This window comes from Delphinus delphis, chromosome 12 (assembly GCF_949987515.2).
Source record: "Delphinus delphis chromosome 12, mDelDel1.2, whole genome shotgun sequence".
NCBI classification, from domain to species: Eukaryota; Metazoa; Chordata; class Mammalia; order Artiodactyla; family Delphinidae; genus Delphinus; species Delphinus delphis.
The window spans coordinates 59,906,824-59,933,019 of NC_082694.2; the positions used below are offsets into that span (position 1 = coordinate 59,906,824).

At 44.5% G+C, this 26,196-nt stretch overlaps 1 long non-coding RNA gene and 1 other non-coding gene across 2 annotated transcripts in view; both read right to left on the minus strand.

Annotated features, from left to right (window-relative positions):
• Nucleotides 1–2,941: 2,941 nt before the first annotated feature.
• On the minus strand, nt 2,942–3,014 carry TRNAG-CCC (transfer RNA glycine (anticodon CCC)). The gene has a single exon. It is a non-coding gene; the product is annotated as a tRNA-Gly (tRNA).
• Nucleotides 3,015–19,074: 16,060 nt separating this feature from the next.
• Nucleotides 19,075–26,196, minus strand: part of LOC132434975 (uncharacterized) — a 69,128-nt gene continuing 62,006 nt past the window's right edge. Inside the window, exon 3 of the long non-coding RNA XR_009521465.1 lies at nt 19,075–20,006. This is a non-coding gene — a long non-coding RNA (uncharacterized lncRNA). The remainder of the gene's footprint in view (nt 20,007–26,196) is intronic.

A 26,196-nucleotide genomic window follows, 5' to 3' on the forward strand; every position in this document is an offset into this window, starting at 1 on the left:
AGCTAAGGAGTTCTGAAATGCCTTCGAAGTTGACCTAATATTGTAGATTCCTTCAATTAGAAGGGCCTTACCCTGCCCCACCCATCCAGTTCAGGAATTCTGCAACGTCCCTAAAGGGAAGTCACCTTATTCTGCTGGAACACTCACCAAATCTTGAAGTAGTGATTCCATTACGAGAAAGCTCTTCTTCCTTTTTCTTTCTTTCCTTGTTTTTTTTTTTTTTTTTGGCAAGGGGTGTTTAAAAAATGTAGAAAAGAATGTAATGACTTTCACATGCCCACTGTCTAAGAATAAACAAGTACTAATGTTTTGTCCTTTTGGTCTCAGCTGTCCACTGTTGGGAAATAGTTCTCCATGGGTCTCTCACCTTTTTGTGCATTTGCGAGTGAACTACTGGGCCATCTTTTCCAGGGTGTTTGGATGGTGAACGACTGTGGAAGGTAGAGATGGTGGTTCCCTTCAGAATAAAGGGCAGGTTACTTATGACCTTGGAAGACAGAGTGTGTCTCGCAATGGAGCAAATGGCAGGTATGCTTAGTGCCCATTGTGAAATTATCAGGTTCCTTAAACCCAGGGTTCTTCTCTCCTGTAGTCCAACCACTGCATGTGCAGGTGTCATCTGGTCCTCTTCACATTGCCCTTAGGAAATTGGCACCAAAACGCTGATCTGTCTCTGCTGCTATTGCTGTGAGTAACAAGCTGCCTTTTGTCTCTGATCCAGGAGTTTCGTGCCAGCATCCATGAAACTGCTGTAGGTTACTATTTAAACCATCATAGGCCAGAGAAACAGGTGGAAATAGCTCCCAAGTAATATCAATATTAAAACTTGATGAGGATAGAAAAAGAAAACTAGAAAATTTCACTTATGAATGTAGAAGCTAAGATACTAAACGAAAATTAGTAAGCACAACCCAGTGAAAGTTACAAAAAGAAAGAAAGGAAATTAAGCCCATGTTTATTTCAGGTTTATAAAGATAGTTTGAAATTTGGAAATTCATCAAAAAAATTTACTGTGTTAGATTGAAAGAGAAAAAGCCTGTATTATTATAGCAGTAGAAACTAAAAGCATTTGATAAAATCTAGCAACAATTACTGATAAAAATTCCATGTAAGTTAGGGATAGAATAAAACTTTAAACATGCTGATGACTGTATCAAACTATGGAATAGAGAAGCCATTTTAAAACCTGGAACAAATAGCATTGACCACTTGTATCATTATTTAGTGTTGTTTTGGAAGTTTCAAATAATGCAATAGGACAATAAAATATGTAAAATGTTGGAGAAAAACCAGTCACAAAGAGGCGGTATGAGCCAAGGAAAGATTAGGAACTTGAGACGCACAGACGTGGATCAGAATCTCACTTTGGCTCCATTTTATCTGTGGAACTTTGGGCAAGCTATTTAATTTTTTACAATTCAATTTTCTCTTCAGTGAAATAGGCATAATAATAATTTTTGGAGATCCTGCACGGATTAAATTCCCTGCTGTTTTGCTTTTTTTTTAATATTTATTTACTGGGACTTCCCTGGTGGTCCAGTGGGTAAGAATCTGCACTCCCAATGCAGGGGGCCTGGGTTCGATCCCTGTTTGGGGAACTAGATCCCACATGCATGCTGCAACTAAGAGTCTGCATGCCGCAACTAAACATGTCGCAGCGAAGATCCCGAGTGCCTAAATATTTATTTATTTAGGCTGCGCCAGTCTTAGTTGCGGCACTCAGGATCTAGGCCCCTGACCAGGGATCGAACCCAGTCCCCCTGCATTGGGAGTGCGGATTCTTACCCACTGGACCACCAGGGAAGTCCTCCTGTGGTCTTGTTAAAGGGCCCAGCTCAGTGCCTGACACATGTTCAGTGTTCCACAAATGTTAATTCCTTCTGACACTTTCAACCTCTGAGAATTTGAAAAAGAATAAGGATTTGGATGTCTGCGACGCCTGTCACAATAGCAACCTCTGTGATTAAGAATAAAACCAGTATAGAGATGCCTAATTCTTTTTTGTTCAAGCTTCTTCCAGATACCTGAGAACTTTCAACAGTGGCAACCCAAATTGATGATTCTGCCTCTTACAGAAGAAAATCAATAAACATTAGCTCCTCTGAAGCAGGCAAATTACAGGAACAACAAGTTCCACAGTGTTTCATAATCTTATGACAAACACCATCCGAGTTCTTGGACGAGGAATCTTTTCTTACCAGGATCCCACTGGCCAGTCCCACAGTGGGCTTTGTCTCCCTCTCTTGGTTTTGTCACTTTGCTCATATGATTTGTTTGCCCTTTTGCCTATTGTGAGCTTGCCTTCTCCTGGTTTGGTAAGTTCCCAGCACTTCAGAGGCAGCCCATGTCCACGGAGAGTCCTGGGAGGCCTCCTGATCTGGCCACAGCGATAACAATGAAGGTTTATTTCTCTGGAATATTTTTAAAGCCTATGGCTCAGTCTTCTCTGTTCATCTGAGAGAAGGATCTTTGAGTCAGCTTAGGGAGACACCACTCCCACTGTCAACTCTGGGATTTAGGGTCTGTCCTGGGCCACAAAAGAGCCTTCAGACCTACCCCTGCCTCAGGCAAGTCCTCATGTATGAGCTGGGCCCCATGCTCCAATCTGAATATGTTGTCCTCAGGCAGTTCTATTAGGAGTAGGGGTGCAGGGAATGTGAGGTTGGGGCACTGGTGGAGAAAGTTGGGCTGCTCTGGACATGTAGAGAAAGGTATAACTTGGGCTTGAGAGCAAAGGAAACAAGTCATGAAACTGACTCTGTGGCTCGATCATCTTTATTTATTTGTTTGTTTGTTTGTTTATTTATGTATTTGGCTGCGCTGGGTCTTAGTTGCAGCATGCGGGATCTTTAGTTGCAGCATGCAAGATCTTTTTTAGTTGTGGCATGTGGAATCTTTAGCTGTGGCATGAGGGCTCTTAGTTGTGGCATGCAGGATCTAGTTCCCTGGCCAGGGATTGAACCCGGGCCCCCTGCATTGGGAGCACAGAGTCTTAACCACTGGACTACCAGGGAAGTCCCTGGATCATATTTATACATCACAGAAACGTCACTGGACTTGATAGCTGAGATAGCTCAGGCTCAGAGGGGTTAGGTGATTTGCCCAACACTGCACAGCACTGGAATCAAGACTGGATCCAGATCCTCTGACTCCTGGTCCAGTGCTCACTCCTTTCACTCAAGGTCCTGCTCCCCCCAGGTTTGCTTTGATGATGCAGCAGGTAGGACTCAGCACATTAGTGGAGCGCTTGGAGACTTGGTTTGGTCACCACCTCAACACCTGGTGTGGTCACACTCTTCAGATCCTAAAGCCTTCAAGGCTGGGGTGACGGAGTGGGACAGGAAAGGGGAGGAGGAGAAGCAGGAGGGATTGGGGGACCTGTCAGGGGTCAGGGAAGGCTGGGGCTCAGAACTCTAGGTGATGTGCCAGAGGATGTCTGACTCACAGACAGCAGGGTGGAGTGTAGAGGATAAGCAGACAGACCCTCACTGTGCCTCCAGCAGGCCCATAGTTTAGGGAGGGCACAAAAGATGTGGAAGATCCTCTCTCTGCTAGCAGGACCTCTTCTGAGGTGGAATTGGCAGTGCTGGAAATTCCTGCCCAGGGTAGGCCCAGCTGCGTAGACCCTACTGCATGGCCGTGTCCAGTAGGTTAACAGGGCCATCCCTGGGCAGTGACATGAATTTGACCTTGGGGAAGGGAACCCAGGGCAGCATCCTTTCCCTTCATACATCTACTTGCCTTTTGACTGGCTTCCCTCTTTTTTTTTTTTTTTTTTGGTACGCGGGCCTCTCACTGTTGTGACCTCTCCCGTTGCGGAGCACAGGCTCCGGATGCGCAGGCTCAGCGGCCATGGCTCACGGGCCCAGCCGCTCCGCGGCATGTGGGATCTTCCCGGACCGGGGCACGAACCCACGTCCCCTGCATCGGCAGGCGGACTCTCAACCACTGCGCCACCAGGGAAGCCCTGGCTTCCCTCTTGACCTACACCCCTGCTTTTTGCTGCCAAATGAGTGGTGAGGGCTGTGACGATAGTCACAGAGGATCACAGGCAGTTTTCAGGGTGTGCATTCACACCCTTTCCTGTCATTAGGAAACATGCAGTTTCTTTGAGATTCGACTCACCACGTTTCTTGCTCTTGCCTTCTTTCTCTTGAAGCATGGGGCCATCTGGGTTCATTTCTGCTGTAGTAGAAACATAGACGCCACCTCTTTACCGTAAGAAAATCAACACCGTGGACATGATGACCGATGGCAGCTGATGCTGAGGCTCAGAGCTGGGGAGGCCACAGGACTGATGGCGCCTGAAGAGGACGCATCCCACGGCGGGCCGTAGCTTCCTGGCACCCACCTCTAACCGTCATGGAAGCCTGCAGTCACCAGCTCTTTCTATTTTTTTAAGAGAAGTTGAAAATCTAAATTGAAAAACTTCGGCACAAAATTGGCACAAAATTTCTCAAAGATACAGACAGAACGAGCAAAACATGATTTGATTTGAAGGCGGGTTCGTTTGTAACTTCTGAGCTACCTGTTCTTTAAAAAAATTCCTCCCAGGTATTTCACCTCTGGGTCTCTTCCTCAAAACCCATAATTTTAGTCTATTCTGAGACAATATCAGACAACCTGAATCGAGGGACAGTGTATGACATACCTGACCAGTAATTTTCACAATGGTCAAGGTCATGATAAACAAGGAAACACAGAAAAACGGTCACAGATTGGAAGAGACGAAGGAGACATGATGACTGCCTGCCATGTGGGATTCTGGAACGTTAATGGAGAAATGGGTGAAATCTGACTAATGTCTGGAGTGTAGCTGATGTCAGGGTACCAATGTTAATTTCTTAACTTGGACAAATGCAGCGTGGTCAGGAGAGATGTTATCATTAGTGGACACTGGGCTTAGGGTATATGGGAAATGTTGGCACTACATTTGCAACTTTTCTGTAAATCTAAATTTATTCCAAAATCAAAAGCTTATTAAAAAGAAAAAGTCCCTTCCAGGCCTGAGATAACCTCTGGTTGTTATGGTTCAGAAAATGAAGCCAGGTTTCTAATGTCAAAACAAATGCTGTCCCACTGGTGTTCTCCCTCCCGCCCTGTGAAGTGTACTTAGTACAGTGTCAAGTTCTACTATCATTTTCTTTCAGATCAAATGGGACCAAGGACTCCTCAAATGGGCCTGCGGCTTAGCCCAGAAGCATGCAGGTGTCAGGCAACTTTACAAAATGGTGTCTCTCTTTCTACTAGAAAGAGAAACTGTTTAATGGCCACACACACTGCTGTGCTCCCACTCTACCTGCCCTACAGTGACTGGAGTTTGAAATTCAGAGGCAGAGTTCTAGGTGCACTCCCAGGACTGACATTTGCCTGAGGATACGGTGGTTGGACCTGCCAGCCAGGCTGTGCCACTGCATCACTTTCTAAATGGCTTCTGGCATTGTGTAGTAGGATCCAAGAAGAGCCCCCTCCTTTCTAAGAAAACATTCTCAGCATCAGGAACATTGGGGAGAGAGAGAGAGGGCTGAAGTGAGCTGTCAGAGAGAGGAAGGGGCCAGTATGGGAGTGAGAAACCTTGACAAATATTTTCATCTCTGTAGAGGAGTCAAGTTTCTCCAAACGAGTGGTTCCTCCAACTCCACAGGAATTGTATAACTCTGCAGTGTTCCCAGGCAATTACTCCTGCTTGCAAATCTGAGCCTCCCCTTTCAGGATCCAAACAAGTGACCACAAATCAAAGAGAGCTTGGACTCATTCCACTAATAGCATGGAAAGCCATTAGCCGAAGTTGTTTGAAAAGGGAAGTGGCTCAGATATCTCTGGTCTCACAAGAAAAGCTTCTGTAATATCAGATTATGGTTACCAAATGGCTTAGGGACTGAGGCATCATGTTTCTCATAACGAGAGGTTATTTATTGCACCACTGAACCAACACTCTCCCTTGCTCACTTGCACAAGATATGATGAAGAGTCCTTTCAAGTTGAATTAAGTTTAAATGGAAAAGTAACACACATGCTCCCAGCTAATGCTTGGGTTTAGCTCTGGTGGTGTGGGCAGAGAGGGTAGAGGGCTCCCTCTGTGGGTGGTCCCGGGGGCTCTGCAAGGCTCTCTTTGCCCCGGTCTCTAATGCTTGAAGTTGAACTCATGGGGATCATTCCTTGGGGTTAGGGCCCTGTTTCCAAGAGAGTCTTTGTCACAAATGTTGAGAATCTGGGCTGTTCACGATCATTAACCTAACAGGGGCCCCCACTTTCTTTGGGGAACTATTTCTCCAGTCCCCCTTCCCTGTGGTTCTGAGGGGCTGCCAATCCCAGAACTCCACGCTCTTGGCCAGGGCTTAGGCGTGTACCCATCCCTTGGGCCACAGTGATTGGTTCAGGGATGGCAGAATCTGGGCCAATCAGAGGCCCTGTTCTAAGAGCTAGTGGTGAAGTCATCCTAACTCAGGGAGGTTGGAGGGATGTTTGGGAATCTAGAGCCCCCCCAGGCTATGTTTTCAGTCACGCAGAGAAAATTCGTCTTCACTGGAGTAATAAAGACGAGTAGCGGTAAGGAGAGCGGGGAGCGGAGAGAGAGGGGAGGCGGGGAGAGAGGGGAGGCGGAGAGAGGGGAGGCGGGGAGAGAGGGGAGGCGGAGAGAGGGGAGGCGGGGAGAGAGGGGAGGCGGGGAGAGAGGGGTCTTCATGGCGTCGAGGCCCAATTCTAGGCATCGAAAGCCCAGACATGTGTCTGGATGCTCCAGGAGCTTTACAACGAAGCTGCATCTTAATTAAGCTTGTTTGTACTGGGCTTCTACCACTCTCAAGAGAGAACATTCTAACGCTTTCATCAATGTGCCCATCTTCCACGGCTTTCCATAAACACCATTCCTGCACGGGCAAGAGAAGGCTGCCTGCCGGCCTGGCTTTACAGTCTCAGAGGGCACACCGTAGGCGGGCTCCGAGATGTCAGGGGCCCCAGCTGGTCAAGATGGAAGGGAGATAAAATCAAAACACCTGGGCTCCATAGACGCGAAAGCGGAGGGCTTTTCTTCCTGGGGTTTCATCCGTTTTGCTCATTGCGTTTTCTGGTAAGATTCTTTTGAAGAAAGGGCTCTGCAGCTAGAATAGTTTTACGTTCACCCTCTTAGAGGATCTTTACCTGCCTCTCCAGGGCTAATGTTCTTTATGGTTTCACTTTCCTAGTCCCCTGGCCTGGGCATGATTCACGTTACAGGCCTAAGAGCTTGCTATGTTCACGGGCGGGGTAGGCCCAGGCCCAGGGGATGCGAGCTCCCACCCAGGCCCTCCCAGCGGCGTCCGTTTCTGTCCCGACTCTGCAGGCCCCCGCTGAGATAAGCCTGGAGTAAGTCAGTCTTGTGGGGTTTCCGCCTCAGCTGGCCATTCTCATCCTTGGATGCCCCATCCCAGTCGGAAGGGTATGTGTGGGCGCCCCGGGTGGTCTGCGATTCCGGACTCCTGGAACAATCCGGTGGGAAGGTGGCCGCTGGCCAGCCCAGGTGCCCTGAGGCCCCCGCAAGCCAGAGAGCCTGCTGTGAGTGCGGCAGGATGTCAGGCCGGAGGGGGAGGCCAGAGGACAGAGGGAAGCCTGTGGGGTGGAGAATAATAAACTCCTTCATGGCTCTGGAGGCTCGCCGAGACTGACGTTCAATTATAAATAATCCCAGGATTTGTTCAAAGCTCACCAGCAGCCCTGAGGGCCCTAAAGCTGGGCAGAGCAGCCCACGTAACTTTTCAGGTCTCAGGGGTGTGACAACCTCCCTGATGGCCTTTGCAGTGATGCTGGGGGGAGTGGGTGGGTGCGTCTGAGAACACAACTGAGAGACATTTATCGAACTGAAATCGAAGTTCCCACCACGCATGTTTACTGAGTTTTTGTGCAGGTATGTTAAAGAACTCTGCGCTTGCAGTGGAGAACTTTTAATTTGTACAGCTTATCTTTTAATTTTATTTTATCTTTTTATATTTATTTTTTTAACATCTTTATTGGAGTATAATTGCTTTACAATGGTGTGTTACTTTCTGCTGTATAACAAAGTGAATCAGCTATACGTATACATATATCCCCATATCTCTTCCCTCTTGTGTCTCCCACCCTCCCTATCCCACCCCTCTAGGTGGTCACAGAGCACCGAGCTGATCTCCCCATGCAATGCAGCTGCTTCCCACTAGCTATTTATTTTACATTTGGTAGTGTACAGCTAGTCTTTATTGAGCACCTACATACATATTCTGAGCTAGGCATTGGGGTGGACGGGGAGGCAGAGAAAAATATGTCCTTGCGCCTGAGTGGGAGAAGCAAAGATGAGGTGAAGATAATTGCTAGAATCCTGGCCTTGCTTAGATGCTCTAGGATGGTTCTGGGAGCAATGAGGGAGGCCTGGAGGGGCCATTGCATTTGAACTGGTTCCTTTTTTTTTTTTTTGGCCACGCTGGGCAGCTTTCGGGATGTTAGTTCCCCAACCAGGATCGAACCTGGGCCCCCTTCAGTGAAAGCGCCGAGTCCTCATTACTGGACAGCCAGGGAATTCCCTTGAACTGGTTCTTGCAAGAGCATGAGGAGAACTGGGCGGAGGACTGAATTCTGAGTCCTGGTGAGGAAGCTCAGGAAGTGAGTGAGAATCCTGAAGTCCAGCACACTGGAGCCGGTGGACAGAAAGAACCCGACCAGAGCGAGGGGTCTGGTGGGAGGGCTGCGTGGCAGAGGTGCGATCCAGGCAGGGCCAGAGGGTCAGGGGTGGAGCCTGAAGCTATCCCCCCAGCATGGAAGCCAGAGGCTGTGAGCTTGTTTGTAAACCCTGTGGCTGGTGGTGGCTGGAAAGGACGTTTCCCAGGAAAGTATGAGCAGCCTGAAAGCTGAGAGAGGGTGTGATGGCCCCTGAAGAGGCCCTTTTCCCTTCTACGCAACCCCAGTCCCAATTGGCTTTGTCACTGCATGCTAGCCGTGGCCTGGGCCAAAACGTTTTGAAAGAAGTAGTTTTCAGGCAACATCAAGAAATCCCAGAAAACATATCATTCGAAGAAAATGTACTTCTAGAGTTTTAATGAAGGTGGAGGGAAGGCCGGGTGGAGTTCAAAACCATGTTTCCCCTCAAAGGAATGAAATGGTACATGGTGTCCTTTCAAACATTGCTGTGTTTTGGGAATGACGTGGGCTCTAGGGATGTAGGGGAGGGTAAAAATATCTCACTGTAATTTGAGGGAAAGTGTCCATTTTCTTCTTATTCCCTGTAGAAGTGAAACAAAATGTGTGTGCATGTGTGTGTGCATGTGTGTGTGTGTGTGTGTGTGTGTGTGTGTGTGTGTGTGTGTGGTGCCGGCTGGAATATCATATGACGTGACATCTGATAAAAGGCTCCTGTTACGTGTTATTCGATCAGTTGCCAGCAAAGTAATTGTTAAATCTTTCAAAATCAGCATTTCCGAGCCTCACAGCAAGGATTTTACCAGAAAAACAGGAAAAGGCTTCACATCTTTCCCAATTCAGTCCTCTTAGCACTCTCTTCATTCCCCTACTGTTTTTTCTTCATAGAAAAGAAGACATTTGTCCAGGGGAGGAAGATTCAGGACACTGCATCAGGACTTCCTGTTCTCCCCTAAACCCCACCTTGAACGATTCATTTAAGTATCCATTTTATTTTATTATTATTATTATTATTATTTTTAATTTATTGATAGCTAGTGGGAAGCAGCCGCATAGCACAGGGAGATCAGCTCGGTGCTCTGTTACCACCTAGAGGGATGGGATTGGGAGGGTGGGAGGGAGGGAGACACAAGAGGGAGGAGATATGGGGATATATGTATATGTATAACTGATTCACTTTGTTATAAAGCAGAAACTAACACACCATTGTAAAGCAATTATACTCCAATAAAGATGTTAAAAAAATTTATTGGAGTATAGTTGATTTACGATGTTGTGTTAGTTTCTGCTGTACAGCAAAGTGAAGCAGTTATAAATATACATATATCCACTCTTTTTTAAGCTTCTTTTCCCATATAGGTCATTACAGAGTATCGAGAAGAGTTCCTTGTGCTATACAGCATTTCCCAAACTTTTAAAAGCCTTATGGACTTACTAGAAGCCTAACATTCCCAAGAACAGAACACATGTCTGTTGAAAGTCCCCAGGTGCCCAGGGTTGGCAGGACACAATTGGTGGTGTAAGATATTGTCTGGCCATTAAATGTGTGGGAATGATGCCTAGCGGGGGAATCAAGGATGGTCAGAATGTGGCCAAAATACGCAGAGCTGCAAAGAATGCTGGGAGCTTGGCTCCACTGCCCTTGAACCCTGGAGACAAGGCTGGCTCTGGGAACCCTCGGATCATGTGGGAGCCGGTGGGCATCAGGAAACCTGGACAAGGACAGATCGGGAGATGTGGGTCCCTCTGGATTTAGCGTGTTTCAGTAAACCCCTAGCTCACTCCTCAAGGTCTGAAGATGGATGAAGTTCCTCCCAACCTACCCTTCTCTTTTCATTTCCTGAGCAAGATGTCACTTCACTTCTCTGGGCCTCATCTTCCTTGTCCAGTGAAGGGATTGAGCTAGATAATCTGTAGGGTCTTTTCAGCACTAACCTCCTATGCAGGGCTGGCTACCTAATTTGTTGGGCCAAGTGCACAGTGAAAATGCAAGACCCTTGTTCAAAAATGAGGGGAAAAGTGCCATTAAAGGTCCTAAAATATAAAGCTTTTCCTTTCTCCTGTGTTGTCTTTCGACTTACGATTTTTTTATTTACTAGTTAATGTTTTTGTAAGTAAAGTTAAAATTTAATATTATTAGCGTGAATTTTACCATTCATCCTTATATTGTGCAATGTTTTAAGTTATTAAATATAAGAGCATTTAACTTACATGCACAATCACTGAAATTACACAATTCATATTTTGTAGCTCACACATGCAGATATATTTGGTCTTTACCAGAACAGTAGAAACACTGCGCACGATGAGCTCAGCTCTTTTCACTTTACTTCTTCTTTTTTTAAAGATAAATTTATTTATCTATTTATTTATTTATTTTTGGCTGCATTGGGTCTTAGTTGCTGCACGCGGGCATTCTCTAGTTGTGGTGAGCAGGGGCTACTCTTTGTTGCGGTGCGCGGCCTTCTCATTGCAGTGGCTTCTCTTGTTGTGGAACACGGGCTCTAGGCACGTGGACTTAAGTAGTTGTGGCTTACGGGCCCTAGAGCGCAGGCTCAGTAGTTGTGGCACACGGGCTTAGTTGCTCTGCGGCATGTGGGATCTTCCCGGACCAGGACTCGAACCCGTGTCCCCTGCACTGGCAGGTGGATTCTTAACCATTGCGCCACCAGGGAAGTACCTCACTTTACTTCTGATATGCACACATTCTACCTACACTCTCACCTTCCTGATGAGTAAGGAAGGACTGAAAGGAAAAGAACTATGGAAGTGCCTTATCTCTCCCCTTCCTTCTGCGTCACCATTTTCAGCGTAAATGGTGGACTAATGCAGGCAAGTAACATATATAAGAAAGCAAAAATCTAATACAGGAAAATATCACCTGCTTCTATAAAAAGAAATTAAAAAGGAACCACCATAACATCCTGTAATGTACAAAGATATTATAAGAGGAAAGAAGGAAAGGGACAGGAAAAACAAATATCAAGGAAAGTACAAGCTCCAGAAAAATGTTACAGTCTAGCTGATAAAATCATGACATTAAAACAACATTACACACTCATTAGAATGGCCAAAATTCGAAACACTGACAGTACAGAATGCTGAACGGGGTGTGGAGCAACAGGAACTCTCATTCATTGCTGATGGGAATGCAAAGTGGTACAGCCATTTTTTAAAAATTTTTATTGAAGTATAGTTGATTTACAATGTTGTGCTAATTTCTGCTCTACAGCAAGGTGACTCAGTTAGCTACAGCCACTTTGGAAGACAGTTGGTCAGTTTCACACGATTCAGCAATTGTGCCCCTTGGTATTTACCCAAATGAGTTGAAAACGCATGTCTACACAAAAACCTGCACACTGATGTTTATAGAAGATTTTTTCATAATTGCCAAAACTTGGGAGCAATGAAGACATCCTTCAGTAGGTGAATGGATGTGGTACATCCCAACAATGGAATGTTATTCAGTGCTAAAAGGAAATGGACAATTAAGCGATGAAGAGATTTAGAGGAACCTTAAATGCATATTATTACTTAGTGAAGGAAGTCAATCTGAAAAGACTACATATTGTATGATTCCAACTATGACATTCTGGAAAATGCAGAACTGCGGTGAGAGTAAAAAATAGATCTGTGGTTGCCAGGGGCTAGTGAGCAGGGAGGGATGAATAGATGGAACACAGTGGATTTCTAGGGTGGTGGAACTATTCTGTATGATACTATTATGGTGGATACATGCCATCATTCATTTGTCAAAACACACAGAACGTACAACACCAACAGTGACCCCTAATGTAAACTAAGGACGTTGAGTGATAATGATGTGTCAGGGTGGGTTCCTCAACTGTAACAAATGTGCCACTCTGGTTGCGGATGTTGACGGTGGGGAGGCCACGCATGTGTGAGCGCAGGGGGTATAAGGGAACTCTCTGTACTTTCCACTCGATTTTGCTGTGGACCTAAAACTTCTCTAAAAAATAGAGTCTATTTTAAACAATTATGACAAAACATTTTGGAATTAATTTCAAGAGTAATCAAGAGCCCAAGGTAGAGATACAAAAGATCGGGGGAAACATGGTGCAATGACAAAAGTTGCTGAAATGTAAACAGGTGTAAGTGACCAAATAAAATTCACGGGAAGTTAGAGCCTTTAAGAGCCTCTGCTGAGTTAGAGCAGGAGGCTGCCAAGTCCCCACAAACGAGGATCCTGGCTCAGCCTTCTGGTGAAAGGAAAGGTCTGGGAAAACCAGGAGAGGAAGAATAATGATACTTGAATTAGGTTGATCTGCTTTTGGATTCTTGCATCCACAGTGAAAACAAGGCCACGTCAGTCTCCTGGAAGATAGGCGATCTTGTGGAGGAGACCCGAGGGACTCCAGTTACCAGCTAGCCAACCATTCAGCTTCTTGCCTAACCAACCCAGAGCGACCACCAATGTACAACAGAACTTAGCCAACACTGTGAAAGCATCCTAAATTGTTGATGCCCAGAATTTTAAGCTTAACGTGTTTCTATTATCTTAACACTCTGTATTTCGGGGCAGTTTATTCCACAGCAAGAGTAATTGGTTCAACTCTGCAGCTGCGGACTTCTTATCACAACTCACATGGCTTCAGCCTTTTCATCTGTAATGTGTGGGTAAAATCAACGTGAGGTTGTAATCATATTAACAAATGAACGTTTAAAACATATAGAACATAGTAGGGTTCCAACAATATTTTAAGTGAATGAATAAAAGGTGAGTATTCAATAAACCTTTTCCAAAAAAAGAAAAAGTATAATGATGATGATACCTGAGGGGACTTTCACCACACAGACTTCTGGGACTGGGGAAACCCGAGGTTCAGGGAAGCCATCAGTGAAGTAAGATGGAAAATGCTTGCCTTGCCAGGAACTTACAGGACTGGGATCAGCCAGGCTGTTATTGCAGATCTAATGGAAGAGAAAGTGCTTCCACTGCTCATTCCGCAGCCAAACCACAGATCCTGGCAACTCCTTGCCTCTGAGGCAACAAAGACACATTCACAGGGCTTGGCTTCTTTCTTCTGAAATCTACACCTCAAGCTACAGAAGTCAGTCACGCGAGGCTGGCCTGCTGGGACCAGCTGGGAAACCCATCCATGGCTACTGCTGAGATCTCTGGCCTCCCTTCCCTCAGATGCCTCCTCCCGTGTGCCCACATGTGAGTTCCGGGAATGCCTGCTAATGACAGGACTGAGGGTTTCTTCTGTTTTGCTTCCAGGAATTTTTTTTTTTTTTTTTGGTTTGAAGCTCTTGAACCAGGAAAGAGAATTACCTTTTACCACTTGAGAGACACCTTGTGGACAATCCGTCAGGAATTCCGTAATATCCAGTGAACAGATATTTTGAGAGCCAACAAATTGTCAGGCCTTGTTTCATGTCTTAGAGAGGCAAAGATAAAGGAGATTAGCGCTTCCTTTTCTTTTTATTAACCACCAGACCAAAGGAATGGCCTGGGGACTTGGTGCAAGGCAGGAAGTGTCAGAAGAGCTGGATGTGGCTCCTGCCTCTGCCAGGTGATCACAGAACAGTCGCCTACGGTTGCTGAGCCTCCGTTTCCTCATCTGTAAAGTTAGTGATAGGCCTAGATGACCTCGCTGCCCTGTCTACCTCTAACGTTAGATGTTGGCAAGCCTGTGGGCACCGACAAAATCATCAGTTACTGGAAGAATCTTTCTTTTTTTGCGGTACGCGGGCCTCTCACTGTTGTGGCCTCTCCCGTTGCGGAGCACAGGCTCCAGACGCGCAGGCTTAGCGGCCATGGCTCACCGGCCCAGCCGCTCCGCGGCATGTGGGATCTTCCCGGACCGGGGCACGAACCCGTGTCCCCTGTATCGGCAGGCGGACTCTCAACCACTGCGCCACCAGGGAAGCCCTACTGGAAGAATCTTGTTTCCATGTTCTCTGAAAAGCCTGGCCACCTGATTTTTCCTTTTATAATTATTATGTCATAGTTGATATTGGCAAAAGAATGTAACTATCACACAGGTAATGATGAACAAGAATAGCGACAGGAAGATCTGTGGGCCTTAGAGATCACAGCCAATACCATTGCTTCAGCCTGTGGGCTCCTTTCCTGTACCACGCCCTGCCTACCCCAAGAAGTGACCAGCATTCTGAATTTTATTTCTATAAACTCCTGGTTTTAAAAAGTAAGCCCATACATGTACAACATGAAATAATATACTATTTAATTTTGCTTGCTTTATAAAAATGATATTATACTATACCATACCCAGTGTTCTTTTCACTTGCTTTTTTTCACTCAGTATTAATGTTTCTAAGGTTCACCCATGTGGCAAGGAGTTCATTATTTTCGCTATGGTGTGTAACATTTTATTGCACAAGTGTGGATAAATAATTGTTCTCATTCTCCAGCTACTTTGGACAAGGGTTGTCTGGTTGTTATTGCGATATTGCTGTGAATGTTCCTATACATAAATTCTGTGCAAATGCTTCTCTAGAGTTTATACTGAGAAAGAAGTAGAATCAAACGAACCTTAGGCACGTGTGCAAGAGTTTCTCTAGGGTAGAATTACTAGGCTATAAAGTATGTGAACGTTCAATTTATGTTTTCCAAAGGAGTTGGTCTAGTTTAGACTCCTGTCAACAGTGTATAAAAATTCCGATTGACTCACACCCTCTCCAAGATTTTGACAGTGTCCAACTTCTTAATTTTTGCCAACCCAGTGGGCGAAAAGTGGTATCTCACTGGTGTCTTACTTTGTCTCCCTGATTACTAATGAGATTGAGTGTTCTTTGATGTATTTATGGACGACTCAAGTTTACTACTCTGTGAACTACCTGTTTCTGTCTTTTGCCCATTTTTCTACTGGGCTGTTGGCTTTGTATTTATTCATTTAATTATTGGACTTTGAAGATTAAAAGAAATCCTCTTTACATATGTTTTATTGGTCATACATATTGCAAATATCTTCTCCTGGTTTGTGGCTTTTCTGATCACTTTCATCACGGATCTATTGTGAAACAGAAATTCTTACTTTGAAAGAGGCCAAATTTATAATTTTTTTTCTTTTGTAGTTTGTACTTTCATGTTTTAAGAAATCTTTGCCACCGTGAGGTCCTAAAGATACTCTCCTACATTTTCTTCAAATATTTTAGAGTTTTGCCTTTTACATCTGAGTCTGAAGACCCACCAGGATTTGATTTTTCTGTATCGTGTGAAGCAGGATCTGATTACAGGGTTTTTTTTTTTTTTTTCCATATAGTAACCAGTGGATCCTGTACCATTTACTGAAGAGTTCGTTGTTTCCTTAGTGATCTGCAGTGCCTCCTCCATCATATCTCAAGCACCCACCCCCATCTCTTTCTGTCGCTGTTTCTGGGTTCTCTAGTCTATTCCAGTGAGCAGTTTGTCTATATCTGTGCCAGCAAACACTGTCTGCATTACTTCAGCTTTGTAATAAGTCTTGATATTTCTCTTCAGGAGTGCCTTGTTTACTCTTAGATCTTGGCTTCCCCACATACATTTGAGAATTATTGGTCCAATTCCTCAACAATTCTATCTGAATTTTTTTACAGGCACTGTGTCCAATCATTAGAGCAGTTTGGGGAGAAGTGCATATGTATGAGGTTTCCAAAAGATTATATTACGGTCCTTGAATAGCTGATGGTCTAGTGGGGAAGACAGACACAGACACATTGGTATAAAACCATGTGGTAAATATTATATAAACATGAAACATGGAGGAGCTAGGGAAAGTGTTATAGAGAAGATAACATATGTGAAGGCTCTCAGTGAACAAAGATTCTGTATTCTGGCTTCAGATGTAAAAAGTCTGTCTATCCCGTTTTGTCAGACCCCCTCAGGAGATAACCACCAAGGTTACCCTCATTGAAACCCTAGAAATTTTGGGATGGTTGCACAGTGGGATCAGTTTGCCCTGGACGTAAACCCAAACAAGTATGCCCCATCCCTTCTTTTCTCTGTATCCAAACCTGGACATCAGCACATGGTATCTCTTTCAGTATTATGTTCACCCCACAGCCTACGTGTTGGTTACCTTCATAGGTCTGACTTGTCTTGCCCAGAGAGACCTGCTTAGGGTCTCTTCAGTCTTTTTATGAAGCCGATTTGTTTTACAACTCAGTTTTACAAGTTCAACTTTCCATAGCTTTGCCTTCTAGACCATGTTTTCCTGGTGGTACGTCAAAAATCAATTAGTACAGAGCCCTGAGTGCCTATTGTGGGGCTAGGCAGTTTCAGGGCATGCAGAGCCAAGGGATATGGGGTCAGGCAGACCTGGGTTTGAGTCTGGGTCTTTATTAGCTGGGTGACTTGGGCCAACGATTTAATTTTCCTGATTACGTGGTTCTTCGAGTATAACAAAAGATGATAATTCTGGGTTCAGATAATATATTTAAAGGATCTTGTACATATAATTTTTTTTTTTTTTTTGCGGTACGTGGGCCTCTCACTGTTGTGGCCTCTCCCGTTGCGGAGCACAGGCTCCGGAGGCGCAGGCTCAGTGGCCATGGCTCACGGGCCCAGCCGCTCCGTGGCATGTGGGATCTTCCCAGGCCGGGGCACGAACCTGCGTCCCCTGCATCGGCAGGCGGACTCTCAACCACTGCGCCACCACGGAAGCCCATGTACATATAATATTTTAATCAAAGGAAGAACAAAAAAAAAATGTTAGTTTCAAAAAACTAGAACAGAGCTGCGGTGCCGGGGCGGGGCGGAGGTGCCGACTATCCCCATGGCGGCTGCGCCAGAGCCCGGGGAGCCCCGGACGGGGAAGGTAGAGTTAGGTCATGTGACGTTGGAGTAGGAGGATTTATCTTGGTGACCTTAGGACGCTGGTTCCATTGTAGGTATAATTATGCAAAGCTAAGAATCCAGGAAAGACTTGCCAGAGAAGGAATTAAAAACAAGATTTTATATGAAAGTACCCACCTTGATCCTGAAAGAAAACAACAGCGGCAGCAACAGCAATTGAGCAGTCTTGAGCACAGAAAACCCAGACGCAACTCACTTCCGTGTGAACAAAGCTGAGATCAACTATAGAAAGCATTTTATGTACCAATAAGGCTTTCAATCAAGTAAATAAAGTATGTGTAAGTTGTAGTCTTTTTTACACGTGTATGAATATTTACAAACTTATTCTGGCCCTGTATCTACTGTCAGTATAGCACATAGTGGACTCGTACTTAAAATAAACCTCGTGTTTAACATGCTTAGAAAAAAAACAAACAAAAAACTAGAATAGAAGATGATAACTTGCTTCTGAGATAATTTTTTCCTCAGAGGAGCATATGAAGTAGTGGGAGGTAAGACCCTCCAAGAGGACATGTACTAAGGGAAAAGCACATGCTAATAAGGTCCAAAAATTCACATTGACACTCTGCTTTGATCCAGAAAAGATTGAAGATACCACATAAAATAGATAAATGGGGCTTCCCTGGTGGCGCAGTGGTTGAGAGTCCGTCTGCCGATGCAGGGGACATGGGTTCGTGCCCCGGTCCGGGAAGATCCCACGTGCCGTGGAGCGGCTAGGCCCGTGAGCCATGGCCGCTGAGCCTGTGTGTCTGGAGCCTGTGTGTCCAGAGCCTGTGCTCTGCAACAGGAGAGGCCACAACAGTGAGAGGCCCGTGTACCGCAAAAAAAAAAAAAATAAAAAAAATAAATGAAAGCAAAGTAACAACTTAGAAGTGATGAAAAAGCAAAGCAAAATCAAGGGTGAGGCTTTCAGTGAAGGTGGTAAGGAGGAAGTGCAGAAAAATGCACACCAGAGAGTCCATTCCACACACTTGCCTTAAGGGGGCACATATTCCATGCTAAGCTTTCCAGTGGCCCCACCAATAGTCATAGTGACAACTTACAGATAACTACGGGGAATGCCAAGTACAGGAGAAGGATCAGCACGGAGACAGGCTGGATAGGGAAGGCGCCTTGACATTAATGAGGTTTGAGCCAGGTTCTGATGGACATTGGAGCTATGGATTCCAGAGGGAGCCACCCAAGCAAAGTACATAGGAGGAGAATAAAGAGGTCGTCCTGGGGTGTAGGGATCCTTTTGGCTGGTCTCAAGGTAGGGCAGGCAGACGACTGAGGTCTTTAATACCAGCCTTTAGATTTCACACAAAAGAGAGCCCTAGCTCTCCCTGATGAGAAAATGACCTGATGGGAGTGGTATTTGGAGGAAATTACCCTGGCACCACACAGCTGCAATTTTCCCCTTTGCAAATTATAATTCATCACGGGCATTTAGGAAAACGCTGTCATGCATGTCTCTCCTGATATGGTTCACATCTGGCTCTGCCATTGGCAATACAAAGTATTTAGGAAATCTGTGCAGCATTAGTGTCTAATAACCTTTACTTTAAATACAGTGAAGCCGACCACAAACTTAGAAATAGCACCCATTCCTCCAGAGTAATTTATTCCAGGTTCTCTATGTGACTGAGGAAATCCCTTGCTGTGGCTGCAAGTCTGGACACTGGCATGAGTGTTGAAAACCAGGGAGGTTGAAACTGATCTTAGAAATAAGAGTAAACTGAGTGACTTTCACTTTCAGTTTGCTTTCCTTGCATGTATCAAGTTTTGAGAGTTTGAAATGGCTCTAGACTGAACAGCATTCTACGTAAAACAGTACAATCGCCAGGATTTTCTTTTTAAAAGAAAGTTGTATTTTGTAGCTTGTGGACATCATGATCACCTCAAATGTTTGGATTTTAAATTTAGGCTGAACAGATTTTTCCTCTGTTGTATTTTGAGGGACTAAGGAGCTCCTTCAGTCCTTAGAAGAAATAAAATTAATAGCTTCTTAGTTGTTCAATGACAGAAATGCATAGAAGGTAGGAACTAGTACCATAGGGGGTAGGAAAATATCTGAGGGAGCACACACTTTCTCAGCCCAAGAAGAGCTCTGGGCAAAACTGTAGGCAATCTCTTCTTGACCCCAATTCGTTGTAATCCATGTGCAATCCATCCTCTGGGACAGCTGTTATGAGGCTATGCAGGCTATGTGGGGAAAGCGTGTCCTTGCTAAACTTTTGAAGGAGAAGGGGAAAGAGCAAGGCTTTATTGCTCTGACAGTCATGAATTCATATAATCCAACTGGTTGTTTTCTTCGGAGGCCATTCCCAGCTGACTCTTGCGAAGCAAGTTGAATTTGTTGAAGGGGGAGCCGTAAGATGGACCACAGACCCATCTTCCTTGATTTGTCCGTAACTCTCAGCTGGGAAGAGAATTTCATTTGTCAGGGACAGAAACCCTTGGGAAAGACAGTCCTGATGAAAGGGTCTAGATTTTTAATTCTTCCACGCCTATGTGGATTGCTCCAGTTGGGATGGCCTCTGTAGGGAAGTGTAAGTAAAATCTGGAAGGGAAACAGAAGGTGTAGAGTTTTGTTAAGTCAGTTTCTCTTAATGAAGTTCATTCATTCACTTACTTAACAAATATTTGAGAGTCTTTGTGTACTAGCTGCTGTGCTTGGTGCTGAAGGTACTAGGGGATATAGAGACAAAGAAGAAAATCACGGCACATGAATCACTGATGTGACGTATGGAAGAGTAACACTTCTCAAAGCGTGTAACAAATGATGATGCCCATTCCGTAAAGTTCTCTTGCCCCCACCCAAACAAACAAAGTAGAGAGGGTGATTTTTTTCTCAAATAAATTTGGGAAATACTGTATACTCTGTTTTGGAGTTACATATTGTATCATAGAATAAAAAGGGCTTTGATAGGTTCTGCTCTCAATAACTGTGCTCTTCTTTGTTTGATCTAGCATTTGTCAAAAGCCTCTAACCATGGAAATCCACCTACTGATACCTGGGGGACTAGTTTTCTGTGAAACACCCTTTGGAAATCACGGGTAGAGGAAACTCAGTGGAAATTATCAAGTGTTAAAAACTCTCAGGATCACAAAGCTGGCTGTGGTTAGTGGTGGTCAAAGGTTGCTGCCACTGAGTGAAATCCACTGCAGAAGCCACTGGGCTTGTCCTCTGGGGCCACCAAAGACAGATCTGTGCAGTACCAGGGCTCTCGCTGTGTACTTTCCCTGCAAGAAATGACCTTTCTCCATCCACCCACTCACCCCACTCCAATTCGTAAGTTTTCACAATCCTGGCTCCAAATTCACCTTTGCCTGGGAGTATTCTGTAAAGTGGCATCTTTAGAATAAAAGAAAAATTACTTTTATTATTTTATTTTCTCATTACAACGGCAAAGCATGCGTATCATAGAAACACTACGAAATGAGATGAACCAGTAAAAGGAAATAAAGCCCATCCAGAAATAACTACTGTTAATGTCTTAGTGACCATCCTCTCAAAGCTCTCCTCCACCCCTGACACACACACACACACACACACACACACACACACACACACACGTATCAAAATGGGATAATTTGACCTTGTTCACTCAGTACTCTACTGCGATGGGGCCGTCTTCTTCTCATTGAACTTGCCATGCCTCACACAGAGAGTGACACTCTGCAAGCGTCCAATAAATATGTGATGACGAATGACCAATCCTAAGGTCTCTTCTAGCTCTGAACCCGTTTGATCTTTGTCATTCTTTTACTCTGTGAATCTTCCATGCATCCTCAACTTACCCTGTACTGGTTTTTAAAAATTAGGAGACTTCAGTTTTTAGAACAGTTTTCAATTTACACAAAAATTGGGCAGATAATACAGAGAGTCCCCATATGCAGTCCCTCCCCACCAAAACCGTTTCCCTATTATTAACATCTCGCATTAGTGTGGAACATGTGGTACTGTCAGTTTGTTCTGTTTTGTTTTGTTTTGAACCACTCTGATAGATGTGTATTAGCAGCTCACTGTTGCAATTCCCTAATGATCCATGATGTCATCTTTTCATGTATTATTTAAAGTCTGTATTTTTATTTAGTGAGGGGTGTGTTCAGATATTTTGCCTATTTTTTAATTGGGTTGTTCATTTCTTATTGTTGAGTTTTATGTGTTCTTTGTATATCCAGTGATAATTTCACTGGATACAGAACTCTAGGTTGATGGCTTTTCCTTCAATACTTTAAATATTTCACTCCATTCTTTTCTTGCCTGCATGTATTCTGAAGAGAAGTCCTATGTAATTTTTTTTTTTTTTTTTTTGCGGTACGCGGGCCTCTCACTGTTGCGGCCTCTCCTGTTGCGGAGCACAGGCTCCGGACGGGCAGGCTCAGCAGCCATGGCTCAGGGGCCCAGCCGCTCCGCGGCATGTGGGATCCTCCCAGACGGGGGCACGAACCTGTGTCCCCTGTATCGGCAGGCGGACTCTCAACCACTGCGCCACCAGGGAAGCCCCCAATGTAATTTTTATCTTTGATCTTCTACAGATCAGGTTTCTTTTTTTCTTAAAAAATTTTTTTCTCTTTGGCTTTCTGTAGTTTGATATAGGTTTTTTGGGTATTTATTCTCCTTGGTATTCTCTGAGCTTCTCTGGATCTGTGGTTTGGTCTCTGTCATTAATTTTGAGACTTTTTCAGCCATTACTACTTCAAATATGTCTTCTGCTCCTTTCTCTCTTTCTTCTTCTTCTAGTATTTCCACTTCACATTTGCTCTACCTTTTGTACTTGTTCCACAGTTCCTTGATATTCTGTTTCATTTAAAAAAATCATTCTTTCTCTTTGCCTTTCTTTTTAGAGATGACATATCTTCAAGCTCACTGATTCCTTTTAGAGTTTCCATTGCTCTGTTTACATTATCCATCTGTTCTTGCATGTTGTCTCATTTTCCTTGAGAGCCCTTAACATATTAATCATAGTTGTTTTAAACTCCCTATCTCATAATTCCAAAAACTATGTTATGCCTGAGTCTCTTATGCTTTTTTGTCTCTTCAGACTATGTTCTTCCTTGTTTTCTAGAATGTCATCTCCTTTTTTTGCTGAAAGCTGGACATGATATATTGGGTAAAGAAACTGAGATAATTAGGCTTTTAGCATGAGCTGTGTTATGTTTAATGTCTTCTGCCACTGTAGGTGCCAGAGGCTCCATTTTCTTCTGGTTTCCTTGTTGTTTTTCCTTCTCGTGTTGTCTTTATGTCTCCCTAAGCACTTCTTAAATAGAATCTGTGTCTTGCAGCTCTCAGTTGTATGACACTGTAATTGTAGTGGAGCCCTCCTCGTGTGATTGGGTGTGGGTGGGGGAAGGTGTTTTATAATTTTATGATTAAATGTCAGGTTTTTAGTGGGCCTGAGTCCCTGGGCTGTGGCCTTCAGAAATGTTCCTTAGCCTTTTCCCTCCCCTCATATGAGACAAGAAGACTAGAGGGGGTTAGAGGTGGCTAATTTCCCTTTTCTTAGGTTGATTTCTTTTTTTTTATTATTAATTTATTTTTATTTATTTTTGGCTGCATTGGGTCTTCATTACTGCATGTGGGCTTTCTCTAGTTGTGGTGACTGGGGCTACTCTTTGTTGCAGTGTGTGGGCTTCTCATTGCGGTGGCTTCTCTTGTTGCGGAGCAAGGGCTCTAGGCACGTGGGCTTCAGTAGTTGTGGCATGTGGGCTCAGTAGTTGCGGCTCACGGGCTCTAGAGCGCAGGCTCAGTAGTTGTGGCGCACAGGCTTAGTTGCTCCACGGCATGTGGGATCTTCACGGACCAGGGCTTGAACCCGTGTCCCCTGCGTTGGCAGGCAGATTCTTAACTACTGCGTCATGAGGGAAGCCCTCTTAGGTCAATTTCTGTTAGAGTACAGGTCTTACTTATGGAGAATGCTCTGGACTTACGTCACAAGGGTTACTTTTCCCCTGGTATAATTAAAAATTGTTACTTCCCTCCTCCCTCTGCTGGAAACAGGAGGGAATTGTCCTCCAATCTTCACTGTGAGAACCTGGTAGGAATCTTTGAGGTAAAAACCATGAAAAGGTAGTCTAACCTCCTTCCCCCAAAATCTGCCCCCAACCCCCACCAGGGTTTCTAAATCTCAAATTGTCCACACTCAGCCTCCATTAATTCCTCAAAATGACCATTAAAGTGTTCCTACTGGTCACTGCTTCTAGTGGCTTCTGCTTCAGGTAAGCTGATCTCAGCTTTCATTTTCCATATGCACCTGTCTCTCCAGATTTCAAGATGGTAGTTTGTCCTGTGATTTAAATTCTCTGATGTTCCTAAGAAAAGCTGTTGGTTTTCAATTTGCTTAGGTTTTTTTTCTTGTTGTGAGTACAGGACTGATGACTTTCAAGCTCTTTAAATGTCAGAGTTTGAACCAGAAGGTCCTCTAGATTTTCACTTGATTCACTTAATGGTCATTTATTGAGCACTATCTGTTGCTAGGACATTATACTTAATCTAGTGTGGGACACAGGCATAGCCAGTCCGAGCCTCTATCCTCAGGGACCATCTGAGGTTATTTTCTTTCTTTTTTTTATAAATTTATTTATTTATTATTTTATTTTATTGGCTGCATTGGATCTTCGTTGCCGCGCGTGGGCTTTCTCTAGTTGCGGCGAGCGGGGGCTACTCTTCGTTGCGGTGCATGGGCTTCTCATTGCAGTGGCTCCTCTTGTTGCGGAGCACGGGCTCTAGGCACGTGGGCTTCAGTATTTGTGGCTTGTGGGCTCTAGAGCGCAGGCTCAGTAGTTGTGGTGCAGGGGCTTAGCTGCTTCTCGGCACGTGGGATCTTCCCAGACCAGGGGTCGAACCTGCGTCCCCTGCACTGGCAGACAGATTCTTAATCACTGCGCCACCAGAGAAGTCCCTGAGGTTATTTTCATGGTGTATACTTTGTCTCTCAAACTGCCAGGGTTCCCCATTCCTGGTCTGTGTGTTTATATTCTGGCTTCCTCAGGCAAGTTTTTCTCAAACAAGTCCATAGGTCTACATTCTCAAGAGCTCAACAGTTCTCCAAGAACACTTTAAAATTTCATGTTACCATTTTAATTATAACATAAAATTTAGGATAGTTTAAGGATATTCTAGAACAGGGGTTGGCAAATTATGGCCCATGGACTAAATCTGGCCCTCTACCTGTTTATTTGTATAACAAGTTTTATTTTTATTTATTTTAAAAAATATTTACTTATTTGGTTGTACCAGGTCTTAGTTGCAACATGTGGGCTCCTTAGTTGCAGCAGGCGGGTTGTGGCATGTGGGTTTCTTAGTTGTGGCATGCGAAATATTAGTTGAGGCACACATGTGGGATCTAGTTTCCTGACCAGGGATCGAACCCAGGCCCCCTGCATTGGGAGTGCGGAGTCTTATCCACTGCGCCACCAGGGAAGTCCCTGTATAGCAAGTTTTATTGAAGCACAGCTATGCTCATTTGTTCATGTAATGTTTATGGCCGTTTTCATGCTACAATGGTGGAGCTGAAAATAGTGGAGAAAGTGTATGGCTCACGATGCCTAAAATATTTACCATCTGGTACTTTACAGAAAGAGTTCACTACCTTTGCTCTAGAAGATCTTTAGTTGATTATGATCACATGATATCAGCATCAGTGCTTGTGTCTATGCTCATGAGGTCAAATGAAGATTTCAAATTAGGTTTTTTTGGAATTTGAAAGTAAAAAATTGGAGAGTGAATTGGATAAGCACATGAGAAATTTGAGAACAAATCATGCAACGTGCAAAAGAACCTGCCCTGAAGTAGACAGAACCGGATTCATGTTGGGGGCCCATGTGTGTGTCTGTGTATGTGCTGACTTGCTGCAGCTCAATAACGACAGCTGTAGTGGTCATGGCAATGACCACATTAAAAAACCCTTTTAATTCCATTTCTAATTTCTGTCCCAGAAATAATGAAGTTGATATCCATTTCATGCTGCTTCCAGTAATATCACAATGCTAATTTGTCTTCAATGGAAGACAATCATCTTTACATAATTAGCAGGTAACACCTTATTAAAATCAGCATTGGAGAATTGCCTGCTGACAGAGTTTTCCTTAAGTGTGAGATCTCAATATCCTAAACCAGCAATACCATATCCTAATCCAGTTATACCATTTTGTACAATATACTTATGTGTATTCTGGGCAGGAATTCCAGACTCTCCCTCTCAAGGAATTTCAGACTCTCCCTCTACCTTATAGGCCCATGACCCTGGGTGTTCTTTATCATTCTGCCTGCTCCTGTCTTGGGGCCGTGAGGGATACCTGGATGGGCTCTACAAGCACCCCTACCCCTACCCTAACCAAGAGCCTGCCCTTGAGGCAGTCTCTGTTCTAGACTCTCCTTCCTTCTTGTTGAGATTCTTTTTGGTGTCCTTTCTTGACTCCTTTCTTAACAGAGAACCTCTGTTAAAACCCATTGTGTTACACAGGTCTAATATCATGGATCCTCTCGAGGGAACAGGTGTTAAGTCTTGGTCAGTTTCCTCCTTAGAAGTATCTTGGGTCCATTAACATTTCCCATCTCCTTCCCCCAGAGCTCTGTACCAAGCAGTGTGTTTTGGGAACAGCAGTCCTTGTGACGCCACAAAAATACCCTGTTACACTTTTCACCCAAGACAACAGGGACTCTCAGGAGTCCACTGCATGTGACGGATAAACCCTGAGGAAGGCTCTGGGTAGTGAAGTCAGAGTAGTGCAGACATTCTTCTCAC